Source organism: Salvelinus fontinalis, chromosome 23, assembly GCF_029448725.1.
Source record: "Salvelinus fontinalis isolate EN_2023a chromosome 23, ASM2944872v1, whole genome shotgun sequence".
NCBI lineage: Eukaryota > Metazoa > Chordata > Actinopteri > Salmoniformes > Salmonidae > Salvelinus > Salvelinus fontinalis.
The window spans coordinates 24,858,566-24,878,565 of record NC_074687.1 but is presented as its reverse complement, the minus strand read 5'-3'; the positions used below and the strand labels follow the sequence as shown (position 1 = coordinate 24,878,565).

General features: G+C 41.8%; 1 protein-coding gene across 6 annotated transcripts in view; it reads left to right on the top strand.

Moving 5' to 3' along the window:
• Window positions 1-20,000, top strand: part of LOC129821062 (teneurin-4-like) — a 511,923-nt gene that overhangs the window by 163,416 nt on the left and 328,507 nt on the right. The window lies entirely within an intron of this gene.

The window sequence follows — 20,000 nt, the reverse complement described above, 5'->3', positions numbered from 1 at the left end:
TGGCATATCAATCATCTGATTAAACAGCATGCTCATAACACAGGTGCACTTTGCGCTGTGGACACTGAAAGTGTGCAGTTTTGCCACACAACACAATGCCACAGATGTCTCAAGTTTTTTGGGAGCGTGTAATTGGCATGCTGACTGCAGGAATGTCCACCAGAACTGTTGGCATAGAATTTAATGTTTATTTCTCTACCAATAAGCCGCCTCCAATGTCGTTTTAGAGAATTTGGCAGTACGGCCAACCGAATCACAACCGCAGACCATGTGTAAGGCGTCGTGTGGGCGAGCAGTTTGTTGATGTCAACGTTGTGAACAGAGTGCCCCATAGTGGCGGTGGGGTTATGGTATGGGCAGACATAAGCTACGGACAACGAACGTAATTGCGTTTTATCGATGGCAATTTGAATGCACAAAAATACTGCAACGTAATCCAGAGGCCCATTGTGAGGCCCATTGTGAGGCCCATTGTGAGGCCCATTGTGAGGCCCATTGTGAGGCCCATTGTGAGGCCCATTGTGAGGCCCAGTGTGAGGCCCAGTGACAGTGTGAGGCCCAGTGTGAGGCCCAATTGTGAAGCCCAGTGTGAGGCCCAGTGTGAGGCCCAGTGTGAGGCCCAGTGACAGTGTGAGGCCCAGTGTGAGGCCCAATTGTGAGGCCCAGTGTGAGGCCCAGTGTGAGGCCCATGGGCCTCAGGATCATATTGCAGTATTTTTGTGCATTCAAATTGCCAATCGATAAAACGCAATTACGTTCGTTGTCCGTAGCTTATGCCTGCCCATACCATATCTTTTTTAAAGGTATCTATAACCAACAGATGCATATCTGTATTCCCAGGTCATGTGAAATCCATAGATTAGGGCCTAATGAATTTATTTCAATTGACTGATTTCCACATATGAAGTGTAACTCAGTAAAAATCAATGGAATTGTTACATGTTGCGTTTATATTTGTGTTCAGTGTAGTTCGATGTCATAGGAGAAGGTACAGAGGGTATACAGGTAATTACAGCCATCTGAATGGGGCGCAGCACAGTCAAAGATCACACACACACAGTTTCTGGGAGATGACAGGAGCGTTTTACATCTCATATGAATGTGCTGCTACTAGAACAGAACCCATTACCATAGTTATTACAATTAGAATAGGACCCCAAATGGGAGTACAGTTCTTATATAATACACTACCTTGACCTGAGCCCATAGAGCCCTATAGGGCATAGGGTACACTACCTTGACCTGAGCCCATAGAGCCCTATAGGGAATAGGGTACACTACTTTTGACCTGAGCCCATAGAGCCCTATAGGGAATAGGGTACACTACTCTTGACCTGAGCCCATAGAGCCCTATAGGGCATAGGGTACACTACCTTGACCTGAGCCCATAGAGCCCTATAGGGAATAGGGTACACTACTTTTGACCTGAGCCCATAGAGCCCTATAGGGAATAGGGTACACTACTGTTGACCTGAGCCCATAGAGCCCTATAGGGAATAGGGTACACTACCTTGACCTGAGCCCATAGAGCCCTATAGGGAATAGGGTACACTACCTTGACCTGAGCCCATAGAGCCCTACAGGGAATAGGGTACACTACCTTGACCTGAGCCCATAGAGCCCTACAGGGAATAGGGTACACTACCTTGACTTGAGCCCATAGAGCCCTACAGGGAATAGGGTACACTACCTTGACCTGAGCGCTATAGGGAATAGGGTACACTACTTTTGACCTGAGCCCATAGAGACCTATAGGGAATAGGGTACACTACCTTGACCTGAGCCCATAGAGCCCTATAAGGAATAGGGTACACTACTTTTGACCTGAGCCCATAGAGCCCTATAGGGAATAGGGTGCACTACTTTTGACCTGAGCCCATAGAGACCTATAGGGAATAGGGTACACTACTTTTGACCTGAGCCCATAGAGACCTATAGGGAATGTGTTTAGTGTTAATGGGTTAACATCTGAATGATGTAGTGAGGAATCATTCTAGAACTCAATACTGCTGCTTCTTATAACTTGTGATTAGTATTACAATTACTTTGCCCTCCTAAAAATATTATTATTAAAATGGCAATGTGCCACATTGTCCTTGAGATCAGCAAGACTCAAGAGAGACTCATTTACATATTGAGACTTCTTATTAATTGTTGAATAATTTATTAGGTAGTTGATACTCTGTGGCATTTATCCTGGTATGCAACTACTTTCTTTTTAAGATGAAAGTGACGGCCATTTCAAATTTGTGCCGTGTTTCTCTTACAATTGTATAGGTGGGACAGCTTACAACCTATCTCTGGTTTTCCCCAACCGAAAACAATTTGGATTTGGGTCGCCCTTGTAATTGTACCCTGCTTGGGAAATAATCCATGGGAGGGTCACTGGTTTTGTGAATGTTATTTTCAGAACATGGAGCCCACTTGTCCACCAGGAGACAGACTTATTACAGCCTGACCAGAGTGTACGACCCAGGGGACAGGCCTATTACAGCCTGACCAGAGTGTACGACCCAGGGGACAGGCCTATTACAGCCTGACCAGAGTGTACGACCCAGGGGACAGGCCTATTACAGCCTGACCAGAGTGGACGACCCAGGAGACAGACCTATTACAGCCCAACCAGAGTGTACGACCCAGGAGACAGACCTATTACAGCCTGACCAGAGTGGACGACCCAGGAGACAGGCCTATTACAGCCCGACCAGAGTGTACGACCCAGGAGACAGACCTATTACTGCCTGACCAGAGTGGACGACCCAGGAGACAGACCTATTACTGCCTGACCAGAGTGTACGACCCAGGAGACAGGCCTATTACAGCCTGACCAGAGTGTACGACCCAGGAGACAGACCTATTACAGCCTGACTAGAGTGTACGACCCAGGAGACAGACCTATTACAGCCTGACCAGAGTGTACGACCCAGGAGACAGGCCTATTACAGCCTGACCAGAGTGTACGACCCAGGAGACAGACCTATTACAGCCTGACCAGAGTGTACGACCCAGGAGACAGGCCTATTACAGCCTGACCAGAGTGTACGACCCAGGAGACAGGCCTATTACAGCCTGACCAGAGTGTACGACCCAGGAGACAGGCCTATTACAGCCTGACCAGAGTGTACGACCCAGGAGACAGACCTATTACAGCCTGACCAGAGTGTACGACCCAGGAGACAGGCCTATTACAGCCTGACCAGAGTGTACGGCCCAAGAGACAGGCCTATTACAGCCCGACCAGAGTGTACGACCCAGGAGACAGACCTATTACAGCCTGACCAGAGTGGACGACCCAGGGGACAGGCCTATTACAGCCTGACCAGAGTGTACGACCCAGGAGACAGACCTATTACAGCCTGACCAGAGTGTACGACCCAGGAGACAGACCTATTACAGCCTGACCAGAGTGTACGACCCAGGAGACAGACCTATTACAGCCTGACCAGAGTGTACGACCCAGGAGACAGGCCTATTACAGCCTGACCAGAGTGTACGACCCAGGAGACAGACCTATTACAGCCTGACCAGAGTGGACGACCCAGGAGACAGGCCTATTACAGCCTGACCAGAGTGTACGACACAGGAGACAGACCTATTACAGCCTGACCAGATGAATCATGACAGGTTCTTTTAATATCTGTTTATAAACTTTGGAGAAGAAAATGTCTCTGAGAGAAGAAAATCCTTGAGTGTTTGACCTCTCCAGAACTCATATTAAACCTTAATGACATGCTATGGTAATATAGTAATAGCCATATCATATTCTCTTCTGTGACACAGTGACTGTCTGCATCCCAAACTCCACCCTGTCGATGGCACCCTGTTGGCTGTTGCCTACACAGGGCACCCATAGGGTTCTGGTCCAAAGTAGTGCACTATAAAGGGAATTAGGGTGCCATAGGGCTTTGGTCCAAAGTAGTGCACTATAAAGGGAATTAGGGTGCCATAGGGCTTTGGTCCAAAGTAGTGCACTATAAAGGGAATATTGTTCCATAGGGCTCTGGTCCAAAGTAGTGCACTATAAAGGGAATTAGGGTACCATAGGGCGTTGGTCCAAAGTAGTGCACTATAAAGGGAATTAGGGTGCCATAGGGCTGTGGTCCAAAGTAGTGCACTATAAAGGGAATTAGGGTGCCATAGGGCTGTGGTCCAAGGTAGTGCACTATAAAGGGAATTAGGGTGCCATAGGGCTCTGGTCCAAGGTAGTGCACTATAAAGGGAATATGGTGCCATTTGGGACGTACATATAGTGGGGATTAATATGACGTGGTGGTTATGAGGCGTGTATGAGTGGACACGGATGACTGGGCTTAGCGCGTGGCAGCTTGGTGACCGAGGAAGACAGGAAGGGATGCAGCTTTTCTCTTTTCCATCTCTCCGTTTTTTTTCTGCCTGCATCCAAAAGGGCACCTTTGTTCCCTATATAGTGCACTACTGTTGACCAGAGCCCTATGGGCTGATAGTGCGCTCTATACAGGGAACAAAGGTGCCGTTGGGGACTCAGCTTCTGTCTCTCTGAGGCTTGACGCTGCTAAATTGCCCCCCAGGGCCCAGTGAGTCTCTGTGCTAGCATAGAAGTTTAATTGCGCTCTGGGAACGTGTCATGATGAAACATGTCAAGTCTGAGCCTGGTTGAGCCTGTGTGGGCTGTTGGAAACACACATCATAATACTGACTGTCTGGTTGAGCCTGTGTGGGCTGTTGGAACATACATCACAATACTGACTGTCTGGTTGAGCCTGTGTGGGCTGTTGGAAACACACATCACAATACTGACTGTCTGGTTGAGCCTGTGTGGGCTGTTGGAAACACACATCACAATACTGACTGTCTGGTTGAGCCTGTGTGGGCTGTTGGAACATACATCACAATACTGACTGTCTGGTTGAGCCTGTGTGGGCTGTTGGAAACACACATCACAATACTGACTGTCTGGTTGAGCCTGTGTGGGCTGTTGGAACATACATCACAATACTGACTGTCTGGTTGAGCCTGTGTGGGCTGGGGAAACAGACATCACAATACTGACTGTCTGGTTGAGCCTGTGTGGGCTGGGGAAACACACATCACAATACTGACTGTCTGGTTGAGCCTGTGTGGGCTGTGGAAGCATACAGCACAATACTGACTGTCTGGTTGAGCCTGTGTGGGCTGGGGAAACAGACATCACAATACTGACTGTCTGGTTGAGCCTGTGTGGGCTGGGGAAGCATACAGCACAGTACTGACTGTCTGGTTGAGCCTGTGTGGGCTGTGTGGGCCACTACTTATGGAAAAGGGCTCAGAATATCCCACGGTAAATAACATATATAGCTTAAGACACAAGGTGCATGAAATTAATCACTTGATAGTAACAGATAACATTCATAGTCTGACTATCTCTGAAACTCTACTTAGATAATACCTTTGATACAGTGGTAGCAATACATGGTTATAATATTTACAGAAAAGACAGAAATGCCAAAGGTGGAGGTGTTGCTGTTTATATTCAGAACCACATTAAAGCTTAGAGAGGATCTCATGTTAAATACTGTTGAAGTAATATGGCTACAGGTTCATCTGCCTCACCTAAAGCCCATTCTGGTGGGAAGCTGCTATAGACCAAGTGCTAACAGTCAGTATTTGGATAACGGGTGAAATGCTTGATAATGTATGTGATATCAACAGAGAAGTATATTTTCTGGGTGATTTAAATATTGACTGGCTTTCATCAGGCTGCCCACTCAAGAAAAATCTTCAAACTGTAACTAGTGCCTGCAACCTGGTTCAGGTTATCAGTCAACCTACCAGGGTAGTTACAAACAGCACAGGAGTTATCAGTCAACCTACCAGGGTAGTTACAAACAGCACAGGAGTTATCAGTCAACCTACCAGGGTCGTTACAAACAGCACAGGAGTTATCAGTCAACCTACCAGGGTCGTTACAAACAGCACAGGAGTTATCATTCAACCTACCAGGGTCGTTACAAACAGCACAGGAGTTATCAGTCAACCTACCAGGGTCGTTACAAACAGCACAGGAATGAAATCATCAACATGTATTGATCACATCTTTACTAATACTGCAGAACTCTGCTCTAAAACACTATCCAGATCCATAGGATGTAGTGATCACAATATAGTAGTCACATCTAGGAAACCCACAGTTCCAAAGGCTGGGCCTAATATAGTGTATAAGAGGTCAGGCTGGGCCTAATATAGAGTATAAGAGGTCATACAATACGTTTTGTAGTGATTCATATGTTGATGATGTTAAGAATATGTGTTGGTCCGTGGTGTGTAATGAGGAGCAACCAGACACTGCTGGTCCGTGGTGTGTAATGAGGAGCAACCAGACACTGCTGGTCCGTGGTGTGTAATGAGGAGCAACCAGACACTGCTGGTCTGTGGTGTGTAATGAGGAGCAACCAGACACTGCTGGTCTGTGGTGTGTAATGAGGAGCAACCAGACACTGCTGGTCCGTGGTGTGTAATGAGGAGCAACCAGACACTGCTGGTCCGTGGTGTGTAATGAGGAGCAACCAGACACTGCTGGTCTGTGGTGTGTAATGAGGAGCAACCAGACACTGCTGGTCTGTGGTGTGTAATGAGGAGCAACCAGACACTGCTGGTCTGTAATGAGGAGCAACCAGACACTGCTGGTCTGTGGTGTGTAATGAGGAGCAACCAGACACTGCTGGTCTGTAATGAGGAGCAACCAGACACTGTTAGTCCGTGGTGTGTAATGAGGAGCAACCAGACACTGCTGGTCTGTAATGAGGAGCAACCAGACACTGCTGGTCTGTGGTGTGTAATGAGGAGCAACCAGACACTGCTGGTCCGTGGTGTGTAATGAGGAGCAACCAGACACTGTTAGTCCGTGGTGTGTAATGAGGAGCAACCAGACACTGTTAGTCCGTGGTGTGTAATGAGGAGCAACCAGACACTGCTGGTCTGTGGTGTGTAATGAGGAGCAACCAGACACTGTTGGTCCGTGGTGGGTAATGAGGAGCAACCAGACACTGCTGGTCTGTAATGAGGAGCAACCAGACACTGTTAGTCCGTGGTGTGTAATGAGGAGCAACCAGACACTGTTAGTCCGTGGTGGTTAATGAGGAGCAACCAGACACTGCTGGTCTGTGGTGGGTAATGAGGAGCAACCAGACACTGCTGGTCTGTAATGAGGAGCAACCAGACACTGCTGGTCTGTAATGAGGAGCAACCAGACACTGTTAGTCCGTGGTGGGTAATGAGGAGCAACCAGACACTGCACTTGACACATTTATGAAATTGCTAATTCCAGTTATTGGCTGCAGAACCAATTGGCAAAATTACTGCAAATAGAGAAATCATGTGACTAAACTGAATAAAAATTAAAAAATAAACTATACAATGAAACAAAAGATAAATGATATAAAGAATGATAGTAAAAAGCTTTGGAGCATCTTCAATAAAATGTTCAGAACAAGGGCTATCTCCATCATTCATTAAATCATTCGTCATAAAACCAACTGATATTACCAACTACTTTAATTACTTTTTCATTGGCAAGATTAGCAAATTTAGGCGTGACATGCCAGAAACAAACGCTGACACTACACATCCAAGTATATCTGACCAAATGATAAAAGACAATAATTGTCATTTTAAATTCTCTAAAGTCAGTGTGGAAGAGGTGAAAAAAGTTTTGTTGTCTATCAACAATGACAAGCCACCAGGATCTGACAATCTGGATGGAAAATTACTGAGGATAATAGCAGACGATATTTCCACTCCTATTTGCCACATCTTCAATCCAAGCCTACTAGAGAGTGTGCCCTCAGGCCTGGGGGGAAGCTGGAGTCATTCCACTACCCAAGAAGAGTAAAGCCCCCTTTACTGGCTCAAACAGCCGACCAATCAGCCTGTTACCAACCTTTAGTAAACTTCTGGGAAAAATGGTGTTTGATAAGATACGATGCTATTTCACAGTAAACAAATTGACAACAGACTTTCAGCTTATAGAAGGATATTTAACAAGCACAGCACTTACACAAATGACTGATGATTTGGCTGAGAGAAATGGATTATAAAAAGATTATGGGGGCTGTTTTGTTAGACTTCAGTGCTGCTTTTGACTTTATCAATCATAGTCTGCTGCTGGAAAAACGTATATGTTATGTCTTTACACCCCCTGCTATAATGTGGATAAAGAGTTACCTGTCTAACAGAACACAGAGGGTGTTCTTTAATGGAAGCCTCTCCAACATAATCCAGGTAGAATCAGGAATTACCAAAGTTAGCTGTTACTTTTTAAAATCTTAATTCATGTCTGTGTATGTGGATGACTCAACACTATACACGTCAGCTACTACAGCGACTGAAATAACTGTAACACTTAACGAGTTGCAGTTAGTTTCAGAGTGGGAGGAAAGGAATAAGTTTGTCCTAAATATTTATAAAACTAAAAGCTGTAAGGACTGTCGCTCTCCTCATCCTCGGACGAGGAGAGGAGAGAAGGATCATCAGACCAAAGTGCAGCATTAGGGAAATAAGCCATCTTTTATTTAACACGACGATGGCAACACGAAACAAAACACTTTCAAATATACAAAACAAGAAAACGACGTTGACGAAACCTGAACATAAACTTACATAACTAAACGTAAACTCACGGACAGGAAACAGACGACATCAAAATAAACGAACAGCCAAACAGTCCCGTATGGTACATACATTCGACGACACGGAAGACAATCACCCACAAACAAACAGTGAGAACACCCTACCTAAATATGACTCTTAATTAGAGGAGAACGCAAAACACCTGCCTCTAATTAAGAGCCATACCAGGCAACCAAAACCAACATAGAAACAGATAACATAGACTGCCCACCCAAAACACATGCCCTGACCTAAACACATACAAAAAACAACATAAAACAGGTCAGGACCGTTACAAAAGCATTGTATTTGGAACAAAACACTCACTAAACCCTAAACCTCAACAAAATCTTGTAATGAATACTGTGGAAATTGAGCAAGTTGAGGAGACTAAACTGCTTTGAGTAACCCTGGATTGTAAACTGTCATGGTCAAAACATATTGATACAACAGTAGCTAAGATGAGGAGAAGTCTGTCCATAATAAAGCACTGCTCTGGCTTCTTAACAACACTATCAACAAGGCAGGTCCTACAGGCCCTAGTTTCTACCTTCTTAACAACACTATCAACAAGGCAGGTCCTACAGGCCCTAGTTTCTACCTTCTTAACAACACTATCAACAAGGCAGGTCCTACAGGCCCTAGTTTCTACCTTCTTAACAACACTATCAACAAGGCAGGTCCTACAGGCCCTAGTTTCTACCTTCTTAACAACACTATCAACAAGGCAGGTCCTACAGGCCCTAGTTTCTACCTTCTTAACAACACTATCAACAAGGCAGGTCCTACAGGCCCTAGTCTCTACCTTCTTAACAGCACTACCAACAAGGCAGGTCCTACAGGCCCTAGTTTCCACCTTCTTAACAGCACTATCAACAAGGCAGGTCCTACAGACCCTAGTTTCTACCTTCTTAACAACACTATCAACAAGGCAGGTCCTACAGGCCCTAGTTTCTACCTTCTTAACAACACTACCAACAAGGCAGGTCCTACAGGCCCTAGTTTCTACCTTCTTAACAACACTATCAACAAGACAGGTCCTACAGGCTCTAGTTTCTACCTTCTTAACAACACTATTAACAAGGCAGGTCCTACAGGCCCTAGTTTCTACCTTCTTAACAACACTATCAACAAGGCAGGTCCTACAGGCCCTAGTTTCTACCTTAATAACAACACTATCAACAAGGCAGGTCCTACAGGCCCTAGTTTCTACCTTCTTAACAACACTATCAACAAGGCAGGTCCTACAGGCCCTAGTTTCTACCTTCTTAACAGCACTACCAACAAGGCAGGTCCTACAGGCCCTAGTTTCCACCTTCTTAACAGCACTATCAACAAGGCAGGTCCTACAGACCCTAGTTTCTACCTTCTTAACAACACTATCAACAAGGCAGGTCCTACAGGCCCTAGTTTCTACCTTCTTAACAGCACTACCAACAAGGCAGGTCCTACAGGCCCTAGTCTCTACCTGACCGGGGAGAGAGACAAACATAGGCACAGACATGCATACACACACAAACAATAACATACACATGGATTTAGTACCTCAGATATATGGTAGTGGTGGAGTAGGGCCCCGAGGGCACACAGTGTGTTGTGAAATCTGTGAATGTATTGTAATGTTTTTAAAATTGTATAAACGGCCTTAATTTAGCTGGACACCAGGAAGAGTAGCTGTTGTCTTGGCAAGTTATTTGGTTCTTTAGAAACTAATTGCTAAAATAAAATGTGACTTATATTGCATATTGTGCAGTCATAGTTAACAATACCTTAGCTGATGACTTGGTCCTATCCTTTTACATGAAATTAGATTTTCAGACATTTAGGTCACAGCACTAGCAGGGGTAAAGCTTCATGCTCAAACTATCCTTTCATGTATATTCACTGATTTAGTGATGGCTGCTCTTCTCTGGAACCTCCAGAACACCGGGCTGCAACATTCTAATTGCCAGAACAGCAGAGAGTTCTTGTTTAGCAATTCGCTGTGGTTCTGAGCCGTGAATGCTGATTGGCTGAGAGACGTGGTATATCAGACCATATACCACGGGTTTGACAAAACATTTATTTTTACTGCTCTAATTACGTTGGTAACCAGTTTATAACAGCAATAAGGCTCCTCGGGGGGGTTGGCCATATACCACACCCCCTCGGGCCTTATTGCTTAATTAGCTTGTGATTTGACCAGACAGGACTTCGGCCAGGAGTCACCCTGAATGACTCAGAGAGAGTAATGGGACAGTCAGCCAGCCAGCCAGCCAGCCAGCTAGCCAGCCAGCCAGCCAGTTAGTCACTCACTCATCCAGCCAGTCCTCTGCTTGATTTCCAGAGAGAACATGGAACTTTGGAACTAGAATGTGGAACCTGAAACTGAAATGTGGAACCTGGAACTGGAATGTGGAACCTGGACCTGGAATGTGGATCCTGGAACTGGAATGTGGAACCTGGAACTGGAATGTGGAACCTGGAACTGGAATGTGGAACCTGGAACTAGAATGTGGAACCTGGAACTGGAATGTGGAACCTGGAACTGGAATGTGGAACCTGGAACTGAAATATGGAACCTGGAACTGAAATATGGAACCTGGAACTGAAATATGGAACCTGGAACTGGAATGTGGAACCTGGAACTGAAATATGGAACCTGGAACTGGAATGTGGAACCTGGAACTGAAATATGGAACCTGGAACTGGAATGTGGAACCTGGAACTGGAATGTGGAACCTGGAACTGAAATATGGAACCTGGAACTGAAATATGGAACCTGGAACTGAAATATGGAACCTGGAACTGGAATGTGGAACCTGGAACTGAAATATGGAACCTGGAACTGGAATGTGGAACCTGGAACTGAAATATGGAACCTGGAACTGGAATGTGGAAGCTGGAACTGGAATGTGGAACCTGGAACTGGAATGTGGAACCTGGAACTGAAATATGGAACCTGGAACTGGAATGTGGAACCTGGAACTGGAATGTGGAACCTGGAACTGGAATGTGGAACCTGGAACTGGAATGTGGAACCTGGAACTGGAATGTGGAACCTGGAACTGGAATGTGGAACCTGGAAATGTCTATTATACATAACATGTAGCTGAATCCCCCTGCATGGGTGTTAGGTGGAGACAGGGTTTCAGAAGGTATGTAGGGCCTGTCCTGTTCACCAAGTCAGTCAGCAGTGTTAGGTGGAGACAGTGTTTCAGAAGGTATGTAGGGCCTGTCCTGTTCACCAAGTCAGCCAGCAGTAGCAGCCCTAGTAGCATCATACTCTATTTTTCTGTGGGTAACTAGACCTGCTTCTAAATTGCTTTTTATTCCAGTCAGCCAAGCAGAACGAGTACTTGCGTTTGCCATTTAATCTAGTAATGCCTAATAACATACATTTCATATATGGCAAGTTAATTAAAATCCATTGAGCTGCTTTGCTTGCGTCTGCTTTAATCTCTTTAAATCAACAAACCGTTTACTTTCCCTCTAATGTATTCAAGCCTGAGACCACTCTACCTCCTCTCTACATGTGACCAACCCGACCCGGCTGTATTCAGGCCTGAGACCACTCTACCTCCTCTCTACATGTGACCAACCCGACCCGGCTGTATTCAGGCCTGAGACCACTCTACCTCCTCTCTACATGTGACCAACCCGACCCGGCTGTATTCAAGCCTGAGACCACTCTACCTCCTCTCTACATGTGACCAACCTTTCCCTCTAATGTATTCAAGCCTGAGACCACTCTACCTCCTCTCTACATGTGACCAACCCGACCCGGCTGTATTCAAGCCTGAGACCACTCTACCTCCTCTCTACATGTGACCAACCCGACCCGGCTGTATTCAAGCCTGAGACCACTCTACCTCCTCTCTACATGTTACCAACCTGACCCGGCTGTATTCAAGCCTGAGACCACTCTACCTCCTCTCTACATGTGACCAACCTTTCCCTCTAATGTATTCAAGCCTGAGACCACTCTACCTCCTCTCTACATGTGACCAACCCGACCCGGCTGTATTCAGGCCTGAGACCACTCTACCTCCTCTCTACATGTGACCAACCCGACCCGGCTGTATTCAAGCCTGAGACCACTCTACCTCCTCTCTACATGTGACCAACCCGACCCGGCTGTATTCAGGCCTGAGACCACTCTACCTCCTCTCTACATGTGACCAACCCGACCCGGCTGTATTCAGGCCTGAGACCACTCTACCTCCTCTCTACATGTGACCAACCCGACCCGGCTGTATTCAAGCCTGAGACCACTCTACCTCCTCTCTACATGTGACCAACCTTTCCCTCTAATGTATTCAAGCCTGAGACCACTCTACCTCCTCTCTACATGTGACCAACCCGACCCGGCTGTATTCAAGCCTGAGACCACTCTACCTCCTCTCTACATGTGACCAACCCGACCCGGCTGTATTCAAGCCTGAGACCACTCTACCTCCTCTCTACATGTTACCAACCTGACCCGGCTGTATTCAAGCCTGAGACCACTCTACCTCCTCTCTACATGTGACCAACCTTTCCCTCTAATGTATTCAAGCCTGAGACCACTCTACCTCCTCTCTACATGTGACCAACCCGACCCGGCTGTATTCAAGCCTGAGACCACTCTACCTCCTCTCTACATGTGACCAACCTTTCCCTCTAATGTATTCAAGCCTGAGACCACTCTACCTCCTCTCTACATGTGACCAACCCGACCCGGCTGTATTCAAGCCTGAGACCACTCTACCTCCTCTCTACATGTGACCAACCTGACCCGGCTGTATTCAAGCCTGAGACTGACTCTCCATTGGTACGGTGCTGCTGAGTCCTTTTCATATAGTATGATTGTTATCAACTGGCTTGGATTCTTCTGTTAGCACAGCAGTGTGTGTGTGTGTGTGGTGTGTGGTGGTGTGTGTGTGTGTGTGTGTGTGGTGGTGTGTGTGTTTGTGTGTGTGTGTTTGTGTGTGTGTGTGTGTGGGGCTAGACACGCTGCAGAGTCATATAGTTGATGATCGTTACCTGTTCTGTCTCTCCATTGTTACCCGGCTTTACAGGAGGCCATTTACAGGAGGCCATTTACAGGAGGCCATTTACAGGAGGCCATTTACAGGAGGCCATTTCTAGTTAACTGCATGTGTGCTGAACACAAAACAAGTGGAAGGGTTTTGAGTCAGTATACTGTATGTGCTTCCCTTGTGTGTATTTAAGGTGAGACTCATCTTCAGTAGATTAACAGTTGTATTTAAGGGAGAGACGATGGGTTTGGTTTTGTTGGCTCATTTCACAGGGACGATTCTGTAGCTCTGTTCGTTGTTAGTTCTCCCCCGTCCTGGGCGATGGTAGGTGTCACCTTCAAGATGCTGCCCACGCAGAGGGAACTTTGAACTGCCTAAACGATTGAGGTTAAGAGCAGCTCCAGGGTGGTGCCTTATCCGTCTCTCTGAGGCTGAGGGAGGGAGGGATGGTGTGTTTCTCTCGGTGTGTTTCTCTCTCTCTCTCTGTGTGTGTGCGTGTGTGCGTGCGTGCATGTGTGCGTTTGGTGTGTGTGCGTGTGTGCGTGCGTGCGTGCGTTTGGTGTGTGTGTGTGCGTTTGGCGTGTGTGTGCGTGCGTGCCTGCGTGTGTGCGTGCGTTTGGTGTGTGTGTGTGTGCGTTTGGTGTGTGTGCGTGTGTGTGCGTGCGTGCGTACAGGGGAGGCTCTCCGTGGGGAGATAGATAGCCCCAGACATATCTTCATCGTGTGTTTGTAGTTTTCAGTGAAAGAGGACTTCAGGGAGAAGCTGGAACTAGGTCTTATTGCAGTACCAGATGTCTTGATCCTAATCAACTGGATAAGAAGCTGGAACTAGGTCTTATTGCAGTACCAGACGTCTTGTTACTTCCCTTTCTGTGTTGTTATTGTTGGTGCAAGTCGTTAGTGTCTGTATCAGTCTATGGTGTGTGTGTGTGCGTGTGTGTGTGTGTGTGTGTGTGTGTGTGTGTGTGTGTGTGTGTGTGTGTGTGTGTGTGTGTGTGTGTGTGTGTGTGTGTGTGTGTGTGTGTGTGTGTGTGTGTGTGTGTGTGTGTGTGTGTGTGTGTGTACAGCCACACAACATGTTTATTCAGACGTGTTACCGTGAGGAAGTCCCCCCCCCGGGAGGAAGGGGTGCTCTGCAGTACGTTCTACGTCCTACCATGGTTGCTCAAACGTTGCTCAAACGTTGAATATCATCATTCCAATGAATGTTACATGAGGGTTGCATTTTTTCTTTAGCTTTACAGATGTCACAGCCAACATCAATGATCTGAATGTGATGTTGATTAGATATACAGTATATCACAAAAGTGAGTACACCCCTCACATTTTTGTAAATATTTGAGTATATCTTTTCATGTGACAACACTGAAGAAATGACACTCTGCTACAATGTAAAGTAGTGAGTGTACAGCTTGTATAACAGTGTAAATTTGCTGTCCCCTCAAAATAACTCAATACACAGCCATTAATGTCTAAACCGCTGGCAACAAAAGTGAGTACACCCCTAAGTGAAAATGTCCAAATTGGGCCCAAAGTGTCAATAATTTGTGTGGCCACCATCATTTTCCAGCACTGCCTTAACCCTCTTGGACATGGAGTTCACCAGAGCTGCACAGGTTGCCACTGGAGTCCTCTTCCACTCCTCAATGACGACATCACGGAGCTGGTGGATGTTAGAGACCTTGCACTCCTCCACCTTCCGTTTGAGGATGCCCCACAGATGCTCAATAGGGTTTAGGTCTGGAGACATGCTTGGCCAGTCCATCACCTTTATCCTCAGCTTTATTAGCAAGGCAGTGGTCGTCTTGGAGGTGTGTTTGGGGTCTTTATCATGTTGAAATACTGCCCTGCGGCCCAGTCTCCGAAGGGAGGGGATCATGCTCTGCTTCAGTATGTCAAGTACATGTTGGCATTCATGGTTCCCTCAATGAACTGTAGCTCCCCAGTGCCGGCAGCGCTCATGCAGCCCCAGACCATGACACTCCCACCACCATGCTTGACTGTAGGCAAGACACACTTGTCTTTGTACTCCTCACCTGGTTGCCGCCACACACGCTTGACACCATCTGAACCAAATAAGTTTATCTTGGTCTCATCAGACCACAGGACATGGTTCCAGTAATCCATGTCCTTAGTCTGCTTGTCTTCAGCAAACTGTTTGCGGGCTTTCTTGTGCATCATCTTTAGAAGACGCTTCCTTCTGGGACGACAGCCATGCAGACCAATTTGATGCAGTGTACGGCGTATGGTCTGAGCACTGACAGGCCGACCCCCCACCCCTTCAACCTCTGCAGCAATGCTGGCAGCACTCATACGTCTATTTCCCGAAGACAACCTCTGGATATGACGCTGAGCACGTGCACTCAACTTCTTTGGTCGACCATGGCGAGGCCTGCTCTGAGTGGAACCTGTCCAGTTAAACCGCTGTATGGTCTTGGCCCCTGTGCTGCAGCTCAGTTTCAGGGTCTTGGCAATCTTCTTATAGCCCAGGCCATCTTTATGTAGAGCAACAAAAAAACATTTTCAGATCCTCAGAGAGTTCTTTGCCATAAGGTGCCATGTTGAACTTCCAGTGACCAGTCAGTATGAGGGAGTGTGAGAGCGATGACACCAAATTTAACACACCTGCTCCCCATTCACACCTGAGACCTTGTAACACTAACGAGTCACATGACACCGGGGAGGGAAAATGGCTAATTGGGCCCAATTTGGACATTTTCACTTAGGGGTGTACTCACTTTTGTTGCCAGCGGTTTAGACATTAATGGCTGTGTGTTGAGTTATTTTGAGGGGACATCAAATTTACACTGTTATACAAGCTGTACACTCACTACTTTACATTGTAGCAAAGTGTCATTTCTTCAGTGTTGTCACATGAAAAGATATACTCAAATATTTACAAAAATGTGAGGGGTGTACTCACTTTTGTGATATACTGTAAGTCTAAATAAGTAAATAAGTCTAAATAAATATATAAGTCTAAATAAATAAAAATAGTATATAAGTCTAAATAAGTCTATAAGTCTAAATAGGTCTAAATAAGTATATAAGTCTAAATAAGTCTAAATAAGTCTAAATAAGTATAAATAAGTATAAATAAGCATAAATAAGCATAAATAAGTATAAATAAGTATATAAGTCTAAATAAGTATAAATAAGTATATAAGTATAAATAAGTCTATAAGTCTAAATAAGTCTAACTAAGTATATAAGTATAAATAAGTCTAAATAAGTATAAATAAGTATATACGTCTAAATAGTATATAAGTCTAAATAAGTATAAATAAGTATAAATAAGTCCATAAGTCTAAATAAGTCTAAATGAGTATATAAGTATAAATAAGTCTATAAGTCTAAATAAGTCTAAATAAGTATATAAGTCTAAATAAGTCTAAATAAGTATATAAGTCTAAATAACTCTAAATAAGTATATAAGTCTAAATAAGTCTAAATAAGTATATAAGTCCAAATAAGTCTAAATAAGTATATAAGTCTAAAGAAGTCTAAATAAGTATATAAGTCTAAATAAGTCTAAATAAGTATATAAGTCTAAATAAGTCTAAATAAGTATATAAGTCTAAATAAGTCTAAATAAGTATATAAGTCTATAAGTCTAAATAAGTCTAAATAAGTACATACGTCTAAATAAGTCTAAATAAGTCTAAATAAGTATATAAGTCTAAATAAGTATATAAGTATAAATAAGTATATAAGTATAAATAAGTCTATAAGTCTAAATAAGTCTAAATAAGTATATAAGTATAAATAAGTCTAAATAAGTATAAATAAGTATATACGTCTAAATAGTATATAAGTCTAAATAAGTATAAATAAGTATAAATAAGTCCATAAGTCTAAATAAGTCTAAATGAGTATATAAGTATAAATCAGTCTATAAGTCTAAATAAGTCTAAATAAGTATATAAGTCTAAATAAGTCTAAATAAGTATATAAGTCTAAATAACTCTAAATAAGTATATAAGTCTAAATAACTCTAAATAAGTATATAAGTCTAAATAAGTCTAAATAAGTATATAAGTCCAAATAAGTCTAAATAAGTATATAAGTCTAAATAAGTCTAAATAAGTATATAAGTCTAAATAAGTCTAAATAAGTATATAAGTCTAAATAAGTCTAAATAAGTCTAAATAAGTATATAAGTCTAAATAAGTCTAAATAAGTATATAAGTCTAAATAAGTCTATAAGTCTAAATAAGTCTAAATAAGTACATAAGTCTAAATAAGTCTTAATAAGTCTAAATAAGTATATAAGTCTAAATAAGTCTAAATAAGTCTAAATAAGTATATAAGTCTAAATAAGTCTAAATAAGTGTATAAGTCTAAATAAGTCTAAATAAGTATATAAGTCTAAATAAGTATATAAGTCTAAATAAGTACATACGTCTAAATAAGTCTAAATAAGTCTAAATAAGTACATAAGTCTAAATAAGTACATAAGTCTAAATAAGTCAAAATAAGTCTAAATAAGTCTAAATAAGTCTAAATATGTATATAAGTCTAAATAAGTCTAAATAAGTCTAAATAAGTCTAAATAAGTATATAAGTATAAATAAGTCTAAATAAGTATATATGTCTAAATAAGTCTAAATAAGTCTAAATAAGTATATAAGTCTAAATAAGTCTAAATAAGTATATAAGTCTAAATAAGTCTAAATAAGTATATAAGTATAAATAAGTCTAAATAAGTATATAAGTCTAAATAAGTACATAAGTCTAAATAAGTACATAAGTCTAAATAAGTACATAAGTCTAAATAAGTATATAAGTCTAAATAAGTCTAAATAAGTATATAAGTCTAAATAAGTTCATAAGTCTAAATAAGTCAAAATAAGTATATAAGTCTAAATAAGTCTAAATAAGTACATAAGTCTAAATAAGTCTAAATAAGTACATCCGTCTAAATAAGTATATAAGTCTAAATAAGTACATAAGTCTAAATAAGTACATAAGTCTAAATAAGTACATAAGTCTAAATAAGTACATAAGTCTAAATAAGTATATAAGTCTAAATAAGTATATAAGTCTAAATAAGTCTAAATAAGTCTAAATAAGTATATAAGTATATACGTCTAAATAAGTATATACGTCTAAATAAGTCTAAATAAGTCTAAATAAGTACATAAGTATATACGTCTAAATAAGTACATAAGTCTAAATAAGTACATAAGTCTAAATAAGTACATAAGTCTAAATAAGTACATAAGTATATACGTCTAAATAAGTACATAAGTCTAAATAAGTACACAAGTCTAAATAAGTACATAAGTCTAAATAAGTACATAAGTCTAAATAAGTATATAAGTCTAAATAAGTATATAAGTCTAAATAAGTCTAAATAAGTCTAAATAAGTATATAAGTATATACGTCTAAATAAGTATATAAGTCTAAATAAGTCTAAATAAGTATATAAGTATATACGGCTAAATAAGTACATAAGTCTAAATAAGTACATAAGTCTAAATAAGTATACAAGTCTAAATAAGTCTAAATAAGTATATAAGTCCAAATAAGTCTAAATAAGTCTAAATAAGTCTAAATAAGTCTAAATAAGTATATAAGTCTAAATAAGTATATAAGTCTAAATAAGTCTAAATAAGTATATAAGTATATACGTCTAAATAAGTATATAAGTCTAAATAAGTATATAAGTCTAAATAAGTCTAAATAAGTCTAAATAAGTATAAATAAGTCTAAATAAGTATATAAGTCTAAATAAGTCTAAATAAGTCTGAATAAGTATATAAGTATATACGTCTAAATAAGTATATAAGTCTAAATAAGTCTAAATAAGTCTAAATAAGTCTAAATAAGTCTAAATAAGTATATAAGTCTAAATAAGTCTAAATAAGTCTAAATAAGTATATAAGTCTAAATAAGTCTAAATAAGTATATAAGTCTAAATAAGTCTAAATAAGTATATAAGTCTAAATAAGTCTAAATAAGTACATAAATCTAAATAAGTGTAAATAAGTCTAAATAAGTATATAAGTCTAAATAAGTCTAAATAAGTATATAAGTCTAAATAAGTCTAAATAAGTATATAAGTCTAAATAAGTCTGAATAAGTATATAAGTCTAAATAAGTCTAAATAAGTATATAAGTCTAAATAAGTCTAAATAAGTATATAAGTCTAAATAAGTCTAAATAAGTATATAAGTCTAAATAAGTATAAATAGTTATATAAGTCTAAATAAGTTCATAAGTCTAAATAAGTATATAAGTCTAAATAAGTACATAAGTCTAAATAAGTACATAAGTCTAAATAAGTACATAAGTCTAAATAAGTATATAAGTCTAAATAAGTATATAAGTCTAAATAAGTATATACGTCTAAATAAGTCTAAATAAGTATAAAT